Source organism: Rhinatrema bivittatum, chromosome 11 (assembly GCF_901001135.1).
Source record: "Rhinatrema bivittatum chromosome 11, aRhiBiv1.1, whole genome shotgun sequence".
Classification (NCBI taxonomy): Eukaryota; Metazoa; Chordata; class Amphibia; order Gymnophiona; family Rhinatrematidae; genus Rhinatrema; species Rhinatrema bivittatum.
This window is the reverse complement of record NC_042625.1, coordinates 78,890,481-78,905,054: the sequence shown is the minus strand read 5'-3', so window position 1 is coordinate 78,905,054 and position 14,574 is coordinate 78,890,481. Positions and strand designations below refer to the sequence as shown.

The 14,574-nt window shown below is 46.2% G+C and overlaps 1 protein-coding gene across 1 annotated transcript in view; it reads right to left on the bottom strand.

Moving 5' to 3' along the window:
• LRFN1 (leucine rich repeat and fibronectin type III domain containing 1) overlaps positions 1-11,729 on the bottom strand; it is an 80,776-nt gene extending 69,047 nt beyond the window's left edge. Inside the window, exon 1 of the mRNA XM_029572034.1 lies at positions 11,617-11,729. The gene's annotated coding sequence lies outside the window, so the exon portion shown is untranslated. The remainder of the gene's footprint in view (positions 1-11,616) is intronic.
• Between the last annotated feature and the right edge of the window lie 2,845 nt (positions 11,730-14,574).

The window sequence follows — 14,574 nt, the reverse complement described above, 5'->3', positions numbered from 1 at the left end:
TTGGGTCTGACCCAGTATGGCATGTTCTTATGTTCTTAATAGTCTGTCTCGAAAACACAGCCTCCACTGATGGAAAGAACCAGGGAAATGTTATGTAAGGGAGAGAAGGCAAGTAATTTGGCCAATCATAGTATGAAAACTGATATGTGGGGTGGGGGGGGGGGGGTGGAGAGAGAGAGGTGTTCTGAACTTTAACACAATAAAAGTAATTGACAGCAGATAAAGACCCTAATGGTCCATCCCATTCACTTGGCAAGTTGCTTATGGTAGTAACTGCCACTTGAGCAGGTTACCCCTGTGCCTTCTGCTAAGGGTAGTAACTGCTGCTCCTTGCATGTTACCCCCTGCACCCCCCACTGCAGAAGGGCTACACCTAAACTTTACAGAGTTTACACTAAATCTTCATTCCTCTCCTCTAAGAATTCACAGTGTTTATCCCATGCCCTTTTGAATTTCAGTACTGTTCTTGTCTTCACCATCTCTTTTGGGAGGGCATTCCAGGCATCCACCACCCTCTCTATGAAGAAATATCTCCTGATGTTGGTTCTCAGTCGACCCCCCTGAAGTCTCATATTGTGACTCTCCCACTAGTTCTACAGTTTCCTTTCCAATGGATTTGAAGCTATAAGGAAAACCTAGTGGTCGTACAGAATTAATTTTCTTATATTGTTCATATATTTTTCTTTTTGAAACAAAGACTAGCCATCTTACAAGGTATGATTGGATGAAAAGTATCTCAGTTTTTCATAAATCTGAGTTAGCGTCCCCTTTTCTTTTGAGCAGATTACGGATGTTTCAGGCCTTGACTGGTCTCCTGCACATCATTTTCCTACATAGATACTTTTTGCAGACAAGTGTGAAACTCTGGAGAGAGGAGCTGAAGCGTCTATGATCGTACAGTGGTCTCAGACAAAACTTTTATACATGAGTCAACCATCACGAGAAGACGTCTGAACAAACATTAAAGCACAAAAGCAGATCAGAAATAAAAATAACTTTGACTTCTCAGAGCCAGGTGATAAAGGACTTGTGATAATGAACTCCTGATGTAAGCAGGGCATGCGTCTATCAGCCATATCCAATCAGGTGTCCATCAGACCTGGTAACAAGGTACCAACCAATCTAGTATCAGTATTGATCCCGGCGTCTCCGGAGGCCGATCTAAGTGACAATCCTAGCACCAGTCTACATTCTGTGCACAGAATCCTGAGAAGGTGCCATCCTGGCTACGCTCTGTATTAGCATTATTATTATTATTTATTTTACTATGCTTGCAACACAGTTTTAGTGCTGTTGAAGAGAGATGTGGAATAAGGTGAGATAAGATGACAGAAAACCAAATACCTCTTATTCAGGAGATACGAGTGCCAGATCAGCGTGAAATGCATTAAACTTAAATGAGACATGTACCTGTACACTACTCACTGCATGATCACTAAGCGCTGACACAAAATCGTCTTCTCGCTCTGAGGTGCCAACACATTGTCTTTCCTCCGGCGCATGCAGAAGAATACATTAGACGCCATTAAAGAAGGGATTTATTGAAAAGTTAACAAAGGCCTCGCATATGAACAAAAGCCTGAGGCCTCTTAATTGCTCAATAAAATGAAAGAATAAAAGCCACCTAGCACCCGCAATCATAAATCACATTGCACTGTATTTTTTTTTCTCTCATCCAAATAAACTTAACATTTCCCCCGCAGGCACCTGGAAAGCCTACCGAAGGAGCTAAGGAAGCCCCTTCTCTCCCACTGTGGAGTTAGCGGCCATTTTCTTTCGTGTGTCTGTTAAGTGCTATCAATTGCTCCAATCTTGTTCCCTGTCACTGAGTCCTGTATTCCCCTTCTTTCCAATCACAGCACATTGGCTATTTCTTTCCACAACAGCCTGAATGGAGTATCTCCTTAACAGCATTAGGTGATGGATTATTCGTGAAAAACATATTAATGCCCCTGCTGAGCAGACGGAGGAGTGGGCATTCATGATAAGCTGCTAGTTGCCTTCTGATAAAGGGTTGGTGGGCCATTGTCTCGCCGTCCCTGCATCGCTGCATGGCTTTCTGTGGTCTCAGACATTATTGAATCCTGTCACTAGACTCTGTCCTTGAAATATATCTCACAAGGTCGCAGGGACCCGTTTCACACTCTCTATCTTCCCATGCTAAGGATGCCACTGAGCTATCATTTTTTCACTGGGCTACATTTCATCTGAATAAACAAAATAGCAGAAAAATGGATGACTCCAGTTAAAATCCGGTTTTCTTTTCTCCACTTAAATTCAAAACCAGAGTCCTTCCTTCTGTACAATTACATTTGATGCGTTCGTGACGCACACCTCCATCTTTCACCAGTTCCACTTCCTCAAGGGGTCCCCCCCCCCCCCCAGCATTTTCATGTTTCTCCTTTCTAGTCTTGCTGTGATCCTTGTTAACCGGGTGTGCACCTGCATTCACGCCCCACACGTGGTTATCCTTCTGTGCTCAAGATCAAAAACTTCTTTCAGTCTGCATAGCAGACTTGAGAGAAAGCTGAGAAGAAGGAGAAAAAGGAAAGGAGAGGGAGGAAAGAAAGAAGGCTCATCCTAACGAATAATTCCAATAAGACAGGTGTTTGCTGAATTCCAGCCCCTGCATGATAATGAATGTCCCTCGTGGTACAGCAGGTCCCCGTGGGAGGAGTCTGCGCGCTCTCTTAATGTCAGTATAACATAAAGGCAGCACGGGCAGGTAGTTACCAACGCCAGCCAGGATGTATGGGAAGGGGAGCAGCAGGGTAGTGCCAGGCAAGCCAGCTCCCAACACAAGTAAAAGGTGTACAGATCAGGGGGCAGGGGAGGGGGGAGCCTTGGTGTCACAAACACAAGGGCAATGCCAACCAAGCTGCCAATATGAGCAAGGTTCAATTAGGACTCAAGGAAGACCTAAAGGAACCTCCTTCTCCCTCCTGCCAGACCCGTGGGATGTCCCTAAGCTCTACTTGCCCCTGGAGGGATCCCTTAGTGCTGCTTCCAAGACCCCAAAACCAAACCTCGTTTCCTCCCTCCACAGATAACTGCCTGGAGGGCCAGGGATGAAAGCTCCAAACCTCTCTTTAGTAAGGTTCCCACTTCCCTGGCCTGAAGGTCTTTCGGGGCTGTTCCACTTTCTAATAGTAGCGTAGTCTTCTTTGTTCTTGCTGAGATAGCCGCATCTACTCTAGGCAGATCTAGAAGCCCATCCTATTAGACATGGCCTCTAAGCCTAGACTCCGGGATTTCCCACTCCGCTGTCAGCATATCCCAGATCGCTGAATGGATAGGAAAGGCTCTGAAAGATCTTAATCCCTGTCAGAATGGGGTTTCCCTTCATTCTAACTTTGAGCATTTCCTCTTTCAGACTTAGGACCTGCAAAACTTTTGTAATTAGGGCCCCCAGCTCATCTGCCCTAAACAAATGCACAGCTGAGTCCCTAACCTCCGGTTCTTCCTCACCTAAAGTCTCTTCCTGGGAAGAGCCCTCCTTCACCAATCTTCCCAGCCTGAAAGTGACTTGGGCTTTTCCCCTGAAGAAGCAGCCTTATTCTGCTTATTTTTCATCTGGACTCCTCCTCCCCCGGGGGCTTTAGGCACTGATGCTGCTTGCCTGGAGCTGCCCCACCCTCCGAAGCTGCGGATGCCTTGACCACCCTGAAACTTGTTCCAGAGGTGGAGGAAAGGATGTTGCTCCCTGGCTTGCGCTGTTCAAGTGACCCAGCCCTGCCCCCTTCCTCCACCAGGGTCTGTTTTTCGCCGTCACAATTACTGCAGAAAGAGCCAGCAATACTAGGGACCACCTGGCACACTTCCTTCCCCTTGTCCATATCTGGGGCAGGCAGCAATGGATCGGGCTGGGCTGCTTCTCTGCCTTTTTTTTTTTTTTTTACACAGGCAGGTGATTTCATCAGGAAACCAGAAGACCAAAACAGCTGGTTACCCTGGGGAGAGAAGCTCAGACCTATGGAGGCTGTCACCCCGCAGAGTCCCCACCCTGGCTCAGGCTCCTAGGGAAGGAGACCTTAGGGAAGGCCGTTGCCCTAGGGCCCTTCTTACACTGCTGGACCAGCAACATCTCTGCTCCATCCCATCTGCTGGAGGCAGAGGCTATTGAATTCCCCTCTGCTGGGCCAGCCTTTATGGTAGTGACCTCAGAGAGGAAGCTTTTGCACTCTGCCCCCATCTGCTGGTGGGAGGGAGAATACCACAGGTTACTGGTCTGGCAGGATAAAGAGGAATGGTGTGTTTGGAGGGTGAGCAGGTCTTGGTATGGTATTATTTTTTGTGTTGCTTGTGCACTGATTGTGAACTAATGATATGACCTGGTGTGCATTCGTAAATCATTAAAACTGGACAAGCTAAACTATTTCCATGTAGGGCTAAGAAGTGGCACTATTTTTATACTCGTTTTCTACAGGGAATCTAGCCTTATAAAATAATTTGTCTGTCTGTCTCCTACCCTCTGGAGCCATTCATTCAATTTCATTCTCATCTGTTGTATATACAGTAGAACTGCCCAGTAACCCTCAACTCACACGTTTCCTGTGCCCTCCCTATCTCTTCCTTTTATTTCCCATAGAGCAGAGGAAAATATGATTTTATTTAATAGACTGATTATCATTTTTCCATAAAATCAAAATGGTGTTCATTACAAATCATTAACACAACAAAGTTCAGAAGGTCAGAATACCTTACAACAAATTCAACATATAAAACGTAAAAAACACCCTCCAGAACAAAAAAAGGGAAAATAAACTATTCAAACCTACATCCTGTAAATGCCCCAACTATTAAATCAGCTTTATAAGATCAACTAAAAACCTGAGTAAAAAGCCATGTCTTCACAAGCTTCATGAATTTTAAATAACTTTTCTCTGATCTTGCTTCTAGGAGTATCACATTCCTTAATAAGGAAGCTACATTTAAAACAAGACTTTCTCATATATTTGCATATAAATGAAGGTGTGCGTATTCACTGCAGATATCCTGAAAACCAGACCAGGTCAACAGTTGCCTACCCCTGCTATAGGGAAACAGCACAGTTCAGTTCTGATCTCAAAGAGGTCAATGCACGTTGTGCTGTCACTGAGCATTTTTAAAGCTGCCCTGCCATTGGTTGACACAGAGCATTTCTAAAGCTGCTCTAGCATTAGTTAAAGCTTATGACCACTCTATTTCTTGCCTACTTTCCTATAAGGAAAAAACAACTCTAGATCTTATTACACAGAAATTTGCAATAAGAAATGTGCAAATTTCTGCATAAAAGAAGAAAATTAGGCATCATGAAATGTTCAGACATTTTCTTTCAGGAGTAGATCAGATCCAGTCTTGGCTTTATCCCACTTTTTGTAGGGACTTGCAGCTTGGTGAGGCTGTGTGCACATCGTGCTCCTGAAGCAGAGATTATAAACCTTTATTTTTCATATAATTTCCTTTATTTAGCCTTCTAATGCTGATATATTTTAGTTAAGTTTGTGTTGAGGCATCAGTCCTCACTTTTAGTTAGAGGTTTTTTTTATTTATTTAGATTTTTATTTGATTTGTTTGATTTGCCTTCTCCTGAATTCCCACTGCAGCCTCTCTCCCCTTCCCCCATTCACTCACACACACTTTTCTTAATCTCAGGGTGAAGTTTTATTTAGGTAGGGACAATTTTCCAGGACTTTAGTTTTAGGGTGAGTTTTGTTTTAGGCAGGGTTAAAATTTCAAGGCACATTTCCTTTCTTATTTGCTTTATAGTTTTAAGTTCTGTTGAGCTCTTTCCTTTAGCCTTCCATTGGAGCTGAAGGGAAAGCTTTATTTCTACTGTTTTGTTTGATTTAGTTATTTAATTTTAACCCTTCCCCCATAATTGCCTTTTTTGATTTTATTTTAGTTTTATAATTTAAAAGAGCAACAAGCTCTTACCTTTTTATTTTCTTTGTTTAATCACTGAGGCTCTGGGAGGGGGAGGGCTCAGCTACTCAGCTGGACCACAAGCTCTGAAGCCCGGCTGAGCTCTAATCAGACACCTGCTGCAGGCCTTCCCGGAGCAGCCAAGGAGCCTCATTTTCTAAGTATCATTTCTAGTTTTTTGTACTTCTCACTCCCCTGTGCAATCGCTTTTTAATTTTGGAAGACAGGTTCACTTGTTTTCATAAATCTTCACAGTCATTTCACTTATTTTTACACATTTAATTAAAAACAAATCACTCTTTAAGTAACCCTTCATCTCCTGGGCAATGGTGAAGATACAGTCTCAAGCAGGTCCCAAGAAACTTGGGGGGGGAGTCAATGCCAAAGCAGAACATCCGTCACCCCAAAAGCTGCAGAAACACCACCAGCTGCCTCCCCTGCCCCAGCACCTCCTATCACTGCATCCCCCCAAAATGCAGCACCTAACCCAGCAACAGCTAAACATGACATCTCTGCTGCTGCTGGACACAATAACCCTGTCCAGGCACTGGGGCAGAGACCCCCTTTTTTTTTTAGGGATCCTTTAGTGGCTGGCGAAACACCACTTCTGCCTCAGCTCCATCCAATGCTGAGGCAGCCACTCTGAACAGCGGCTCCCCTCCTTCCATCTCAGAGGTGGCTGCATCACTGGCCAGAGATATAAGCAGGGTCCCTGCTGCTGCTGCAAATATTAATAAAACACCTCAGGCAGCAGCAGGGCACAGTAAGGGCTAAGATCAGGGCCCAGGTTCCTCCTCTGTCATCGTATTCACCTCTGCTGCAGTTAAACGGCCACAAATAAGAACCTAAGCGGCGATATTACCAGACACAGCAGCTGGTGACTCTGCCAGGGGGGAACAGAGGGTGGGCACAACAGCCAAGATCAGGCAGTAGAGGGACCCCGTACCCAATACGATATGTAACCTACCCTTTCCATGGAGGGGCAACTATTGAAACCACATTATGGCACTGGCCATTATGGTGGGTCCCGCAGCTATTGTATGGAAAAATAGTATTTTTCCCCCATATGCTGGCAGCCACACATATGGCAATTGTAATGGGCATAGTGGTGGAGGGGGTCTTTGTACCAGTTGAGCCTCTGGAGATCCCCAGAACCAGGGTGATACTATCACGTGTGCCACCCTATAAACCTGTGGCAGTAATAATGGGTTACCTGCACACCCTGGGGGAGGTTCGCTCACCCATCACTGTGATGCCTCTAGGGTGCAGGAACAGGACCTTCTGCCACATCCTGTCCTATAGACTGCAGGGGACCATGAAGCTATCTCAGGGAAGGGAGGAGGTGGAGAAATCTTATATTATCCCATATGAGTGGGCCCTGCACATTATTACAGCACAGAGGAGGTGAGGTGCTTCCTTGTGCAGGGAGATGGGGCATATCCACAAAGTACGTCCCAAGGCAAAAAAAGACAAGTCTGCCACCCTCCTCATCTTCAGCTGCTACAACACCTTGGCAGATGCAAAGTCCTCTTCCCCCAAACTCCATCTGTGCCTCTGGGGGTCAAGGTCCCTACCACTGCTGCTAGGACCCAGCCAGTTGACATTACTTGGACCTCCCCCTCCACCACCAAAATTGCAGATCCTACCACCCCAACATAACAGCCACTGCTGAGAACACCAGGCCTCAATGGGGAGAACTTTTCTCCTATATCAGAGGTCTCCAAGAACATCACTGACAGAACCCCTACCTCCAAACCTAGCAATAAAGTGCCAATTTCATCTGGTGTGCCAAAGAAAGCAATAAACAAAACCAACAGGGCATGCCAGAGTGATGGTGAGGATGCAGTGTCTCCATTCACCTTCCCAAAGAGAATTGCCCCTCACCCCAGTACCGCTGAGGCAGATACCCCTGCACATAACACCTCACTGCCTTGAATAAGCACGAGGCAACCACCCCTGCAAAATCCACTTCAAAGGGGATTGTCTCCTATGAGATTGTGGCAGAAACTCCTGCGAAATCCATCTTGCAGGGGACTGATGGGAATGTGGTTAGCCACCCCTTTGAATTCCATCTTTCAGGGGACTGCATCTAATAAGAATGTGGCTGCCACCCCAATGCTGCCACCAACAGCAGAGACCTCAACAACCCCGCCCCCCTCCCATTTCAGCAGAGATGGTGGGGAAAGTGAAAGTCTCTGGAGATCCGGCTGCTGCCAATGAGGCAATGGAGCAGGATAAGGAGGGAGAACAACTGCCTTCCAGTCAATGCCCACACCTGAGTCAATCCCATGTCACCTCTCCCCTTCACAATACCTGCTGAGGGAGAAGGAGAAATCAATCCTGGAAAGGGAGAAAAGGAGGAGCCAGGGGTGAACTGGAGCAAGTGCACAGGAGAGGAAAAGCCTACTCCCAAAGCCAGGAGGAGGATGCTGGTCCCTTATGGGCCAGGGGACTCGGGATCAGACTCAGAAGATCCAGGTCCAACTATCAGCAAGGATCTGGAGCAGGGGCCTGAAACAGCAGATCCCAAGCAGTTACATCATCAGAGGTCTGATCCCCGGAACACCTCCAAGCAGATCTCCTTTGGTGAGATCCCCCCTCCGCCATCTTGGCTCAGGAGGGCAGAAAATCCTCCTCCTGGCGGAATCGTTCGGGAAACCTCTCGCCCCTCTCGCCCCTCTCTCCAACCACCACCAGCCAGCCCGCAGACTTCTGAGTCCCAGGCGGCTGAGAAGGAGAGGGAGAGCCTCATGGATGGGTCTGCTCAAGTTGCTATCCCTCAGGGGAAGGGCCTTGGTGATAAACCAGCTAGCAGCAAGCATGTTCTGGCACCTACTGATTGCCCTGAGTCTGACCCCTGAGTTCCTGGCCCAGACCCAGAGGAGGTTGCTGGAAGCACTGGGTCTCTGCAGGAGTCCTGAGCCTCCCATTAGGAGAGGGCAGTCAGGGCCAGGTATATATCCAAAGCAAGGTCCGAACTTTCTGCTTCCAGACCCTGCAGAGGCTCCTTTACGCAGAACCACTTCCACAGTGGTGCACACTGGCCTGTTACTCTCTTCACCAGTTGTGCAACCTACAATATGACCGGTAGCTTTTTTGTACTTGTCTGAGAGGATACAGCAGGACCCTCTTTGGTCTGCCAGTCTTCTATCAAGACCTGATTAAAGCCTGGAACTTGATCTCAATGACCAGAGAAGCCCTAGTGGTCATGAGCATGGAATTTCTAGCCGAGCCTCTGCTCTTCAAACCATTTCCTGGATGCGAGCATGCTCGAGTCCCCCCTGGTTCACCGTCGGCTAATGTGGCTGGGATCATAAAGGTTAGGGATCTCCTGTACTACAACAGACATGATTGGGTTACCCCAGATATCCTAGCCCATCTCATGAGTCTTGCAACCCCTCGTATCACCAGTCATCTGCTCCAGGTGATCAGGAACACTGCAACTAGGGTTGTGCAGAGGGACGCCATACATTGCATTTGGGATTCGTATTCGTTGGGGGGCAGATACGTTGCATTCGGCAAGGGGGGCCCCTGATACATACATGCATTAATTCTTATTCATTTCCTAGCTAAAATTGAATTAAGTACAACCCCCCACCCTCCTGACCCCCCCCCCCCCCAAGACTTACCAAAACTCCCTGGTGGTCCAGCTGGGGGTCCGGGAGCCATCTCCTGCACTCACACCCTCGGCTGCTGATATTCAAAATGGCGCCGATAGCCTTTGACATTCTATGTTACAGGGGCTACCAGTGCCATTGATCAACCCCTGTCACATGGTAGGAGCAATGGATGGCCGGTGCCATCTTGTGCTCCTACCATGTAACAGGGGCTGACTAATGACACTGGTAGCCCCTGTGACACAGTGAGGGCAAAGACTATCGGCGCCATTTTGAATACCGGCAGCCGAGGGTGTGAGTGAAGGAGATGGCTCCCGGACCCCCCACTGTACCACCAGGGAGTTTTGGTAAGTCTTGGGGGGGTCAGGAGGGTGGAGGGTTTGTTTAAATTAGCTCCTTTAGATGGCTGAATAATTTGGCGAAGATTCATTGTATTCGTGGGGAATCGCAATACATTTCGCTTCCCCATAAATACAACGAATATGGCCCTATACTTTGCTGATTACAAATACGTAGGAAACGAATGCACACCCCTAACCGCAACACTCAAGCAGCGCTCCTTCCTCAAGGGGGTTCTGCAGACTAGATGCCCCCACCAGACTCAGAGCCCCGTGCATCCGGTTCTGCTTATCAGTCCCATGCCCCGCAAACCCCCTCAGCCTCCCCACCCAGACAGCCCATCCAGGTTTTCTGCCTTCATCCCGGAATGTTTCTGCATTGGGCCGAGGCATAAGGTCTTCCTGCTCGTGCTGCACACCATGCACTTGCTCAGCACCATCTAGCAGGATTGTTTTTCTATCATCTGAGGGCGAGAACCCCCAATGGACATCCTTCTATTCCCAGCACATTCCAAGGCCCGCTGGAGGATCCTGCATGGTGCTCTCAGCGCGGGTGAGTTTTTAGCCTGTTTCATGGATTCCTCACCTTCCTGTCCCTTTTCTGGGATATCGGATTCCCTGTTTCATATTTTTCTCTTTTGTGCCAGACTGCAACCCCTTTTTATTTTCCAGAAAACCTGCTTCTGCAGTTCTGGCTTCATTTCTCCCCCCACATGTTTATTTTTGGACGCACCATGTCCCGGACCCCAGCTCATAGAGCAAGGGACCTTCTCGTCAACCTCCTCCTGCCCCTTGCAAAAATGGCCATCTACAAGACCAGGAGGCAACAACTGGACGGGGAGATTCCCATGGACGGCGAGGTCCTGGGTTCTGGCCATTGGTGCGCTCCTGCGCCTGGTGAACTCATTCGCCAGCCAATGGGCACTAAATAATGTGCTCTGCTCACCCCCAGTCCCCCTGCATTATGTTTTGCAGCTAAAAATTTGATTTTTCCCTGTGCATTGTACTCCATTTTTTATTTACAGGCACGTTAACTGGTTTTCTTTTTATATTAGTTTACATCGACCTCTTTTTCTTGAGTCCCCTCTTAAGACCCAAGATTGGATGTAATGGGCTGATGTCACCACCAGGTGGCATCAGCTTGTGACCGACCTAAAATAAGCCTGCAGCAGTAATTTAAACACCTTTTTTCACTCATTTTTTATTTACTTTTCTTTATAATTTCAGTTAAGTTTCTTCTGTGGCATCAGTCCTCACTTTTATTTAGAGTTTATTTCATTTATTTTGACTTTTATTTTGTTTGGGTGAAGGCCATGCTCTGCCTTCCCCTATGTATCCCTTCCCCCACATTTAGTTAGTTCACTTTTTATTTCTATTTATACACACAGACATTTGTAGGGTTTTAGTTTTCAAGGTGAGGTTTATTTAGGAAGGGTCAGTTGCTTTTTAAGGCACTTTTTCACATTATTTCTAATCATAATCATATTCCAGGTTTTAATTTCAGGGTAAGTTTTTTTGTTTTCTTTGTTTGGTTTTTTTTTTTAGGAAGGGTCAGTTTTAGGGCACATTTTCTTCCTTTTGTTTATTTTAGAGATCATATTTATATGTGGTTTGCTCTTCGGTATCTCATAGGAGATGAAGGGCAGAACTCTATCTCTATTCTTTGTTTGATTTAGTTACTTCATTTCACCCTTCCCCCATAATTGCCTTTATTAAATTTTATTTCAGTTTTGAAACAAAAGAGAGCAATCGCTTACCTTTTATTTTCTTTGAGTACTGAGGCTACTGGAGCTCCAGGGTGGGTGGGACCTTACTCAGCTGGGCCACAAGCTCTGAAGCCCAGCTGAGCTAATAAGACACCTGCAACAACCCTTCCCAGTACAGCGAACGAGCCAAGTGTATTCTTTAAGTGAGTTTCATTTTCAGTTTTTTAACACTCTGTGCATTTATCTGTTGTTATAAGATATATATATATATATATATATATATATATATATATATATATATATATATATATATATATATATTTTAGGTTGCACATCTTAAAAGAGCCACCTCATCCCCCCTTTTTTATTTTATAAGGGATCTTTGATCTCACTCCCCATTGCTGACATTTCAGAGGAAAAAACATCAGCTGGGGCAATGGGGAAGAAGCAGACAAGCACCACCAAAGCTGGAGGGGGAAGAAAAGTGCCAGCTGGAATGTTGCCCCAAAACGCACCATCTTGCAACTTCTGGCTGTTACCCCCAAAACTGCAGCAACAAAACAGCTAAAGCTACCCCCTGGCACCCCCAATTACTGCACCCTCTAAAAGTGCAGTATTCACCCCAGCAGTGGGGCATAATAAAATCACCACTGCTACTGCTGGGGCAGAAACCCCTTTTTTGAGGGATTCTTCCATGGCTGGCACTACATCGCCAGCCACTATAAACACCATTCCTGTCTCAGCTCCATCCACTGCCGAGGCAGCCACTCAGGCTGGCAAAATCCCTTTTGCCACCTCGGAGGTGGCTGCATCACCAGCCAGAGAAGCAACCGGTAACCCTACTGCTGCTATTACAATCAATACACCACAGGCCACAGCAGGGCACAGAACAGATAAGCGTCGGGGCCCCAGTTTCTCCCCTGTTCTCACATCCACTTCTGCTGCCGTCAAACAGCCACCTGCAAGATCTCATGTGCAAGCAGTCAGTGGCTCTGCTGGGGAGGAATGAAGAGCAGAACCAGCCAGGATAAAGTATTGTGACCTACCCCTTCCACAGACTAACCCGGAGGCATGGGACCAGGTGCTCAGCCATGGGAGGGGAAACTGTCAAGGCCCACATAATGGCACTGGGTGAAATGGTGGCTCCTGTTGCCATTGTAGTAGCCATCAGGATATATGGAGAAATAGTATTTTCCCTGTGTATGCTGGCCACTGTGCATGTGGCAATTATGAGTGGCATGTTTGTGGAGGGAGTCTTCATACCAATAAATCCTCGGGAGGTCCTTGGTACTTGGATGGTGCTATGCAACATACCATCCTATATACCTGAGGCAAGTTACCTGATAGGAAACTTGCACACCCTGGAGGAAGTCTGCTCTCCCATCACTGTGATAGCCCTGGGCTTCAGGACAGAACTATTTGCCATGTCCTGTCCTACAGGCTATAGGAAACCATGAAGCTGCCTCAGGGAACGGAGGAGGTGGACGCTTAAGAACATAAGAAATTGCCATACTCGGACAGACCAAGGGTCCATCAAGCCCAGCATCCTGTTTCTAACAGTGGCCAATCCAGGCTGCAAGGACCCAACAACTAAGTATATCCTACGCTACTGATGCTAGTAATAGCAGTGACTATTTTCTAAGTCTATGCATAAAGTATTTATGTGTTTCTATGCATAAAGTATAAATAAAGTATAAAGTGTTTCTATGCATAAAGTATAAATGTTACAAGGTTTAAATTTAAAAATAATGTTACAATGTATAAATAGTACGACCCCCCAGTCACACTATTTCCTCTGTTATAATGTGAACCGATGTGATGTACCCCCAACAAATGTCGGTATATAAAAGCAAATAAATAAATAAATAAGTCAACTTGATTAATAGAATAAGAGCATAAGAAATTGCCATGTTGGGTCAGACCAAGGGTCCATCAAGCCCAGCATCCTGTTTCCAACAGAGGCCAAACCAGGCCATAAGAACCTGGCAAATACCCAAACACTAAGAAGATCCCATGCTACTGATACAATTAATAGCAGTGGCTATTCCCTAAGTAAACTTGATTAATAGCCGTTAATGGACTTCTCCTCCAAGAACTTATCCAAACCTTTTTTAAACCCAGCTACACTAACTGCACTAACCACATCCCCTGGCAACAAATTCCAGAGTTTGTGTGTTGAGTGAAAAATAATTTTCTCTGATTAGTTTTAAATGTGCCACATGCTAACTACATGGAGTGCCCCCTAGTCCTTCTATTATCTGAAAGAGTAAATAACCAATTCACATTTACCTGTTCTAGACTTCTCATGGTTTTAAAGACCTCTATCATATCCCCCCTCAGCCCTCTCTTCTCCAAGCTGAACAGCCCTAACCTCTTTAGCCTTTCCTCATAGGGGAGCTGTTCCATCCCCTTTATCATTTTGGTTGCCCTTCTCTGTACCTTCTCCATTTCAATTATATCTTTTTTGAGATGCGGCGACCAGAATTGTACACAGTATTCAAGGTGTGGTCTCACCATGGAGCGATACAGAGGCATTATGATATTTACCATTTTATTCACCATTCCTTTTCTAATAATTCCCAACATTCTGTTTGCTTTTTTGACTGCCGCAGCACACTGAGCCAGCGATTTCAGGAGGGTGACTAGAAATAGTCCCATCTTGGCCCATACGCTGCAAGTATGGGATCAAGATGATGTGAGTTACTTATGGCTGACTAGAGAAGTGGTACTATTAATGGGCTCTATATATGGTAACTCTACAATCTTGGGCCTTACTTATGCCTCGGAATTGAAAGAATGGTGAGAATGTGGCCTGGTGAGCTTAGCACATCTTTGGGAGGGCGGGCGGTTTTTACCTTTTACATCCTTGAGTTCTGAGTTTGATCTTCCCACGCACAAATGCTAATTATTTACAATTGCGAACTGCTCTTTCTTAGCTGTTTGACCTTTCGGTCTCTCTCCCAGAGCCCAGTGGCATGCAGCATTATTTCTCGGACCCGGAAGCTTTTG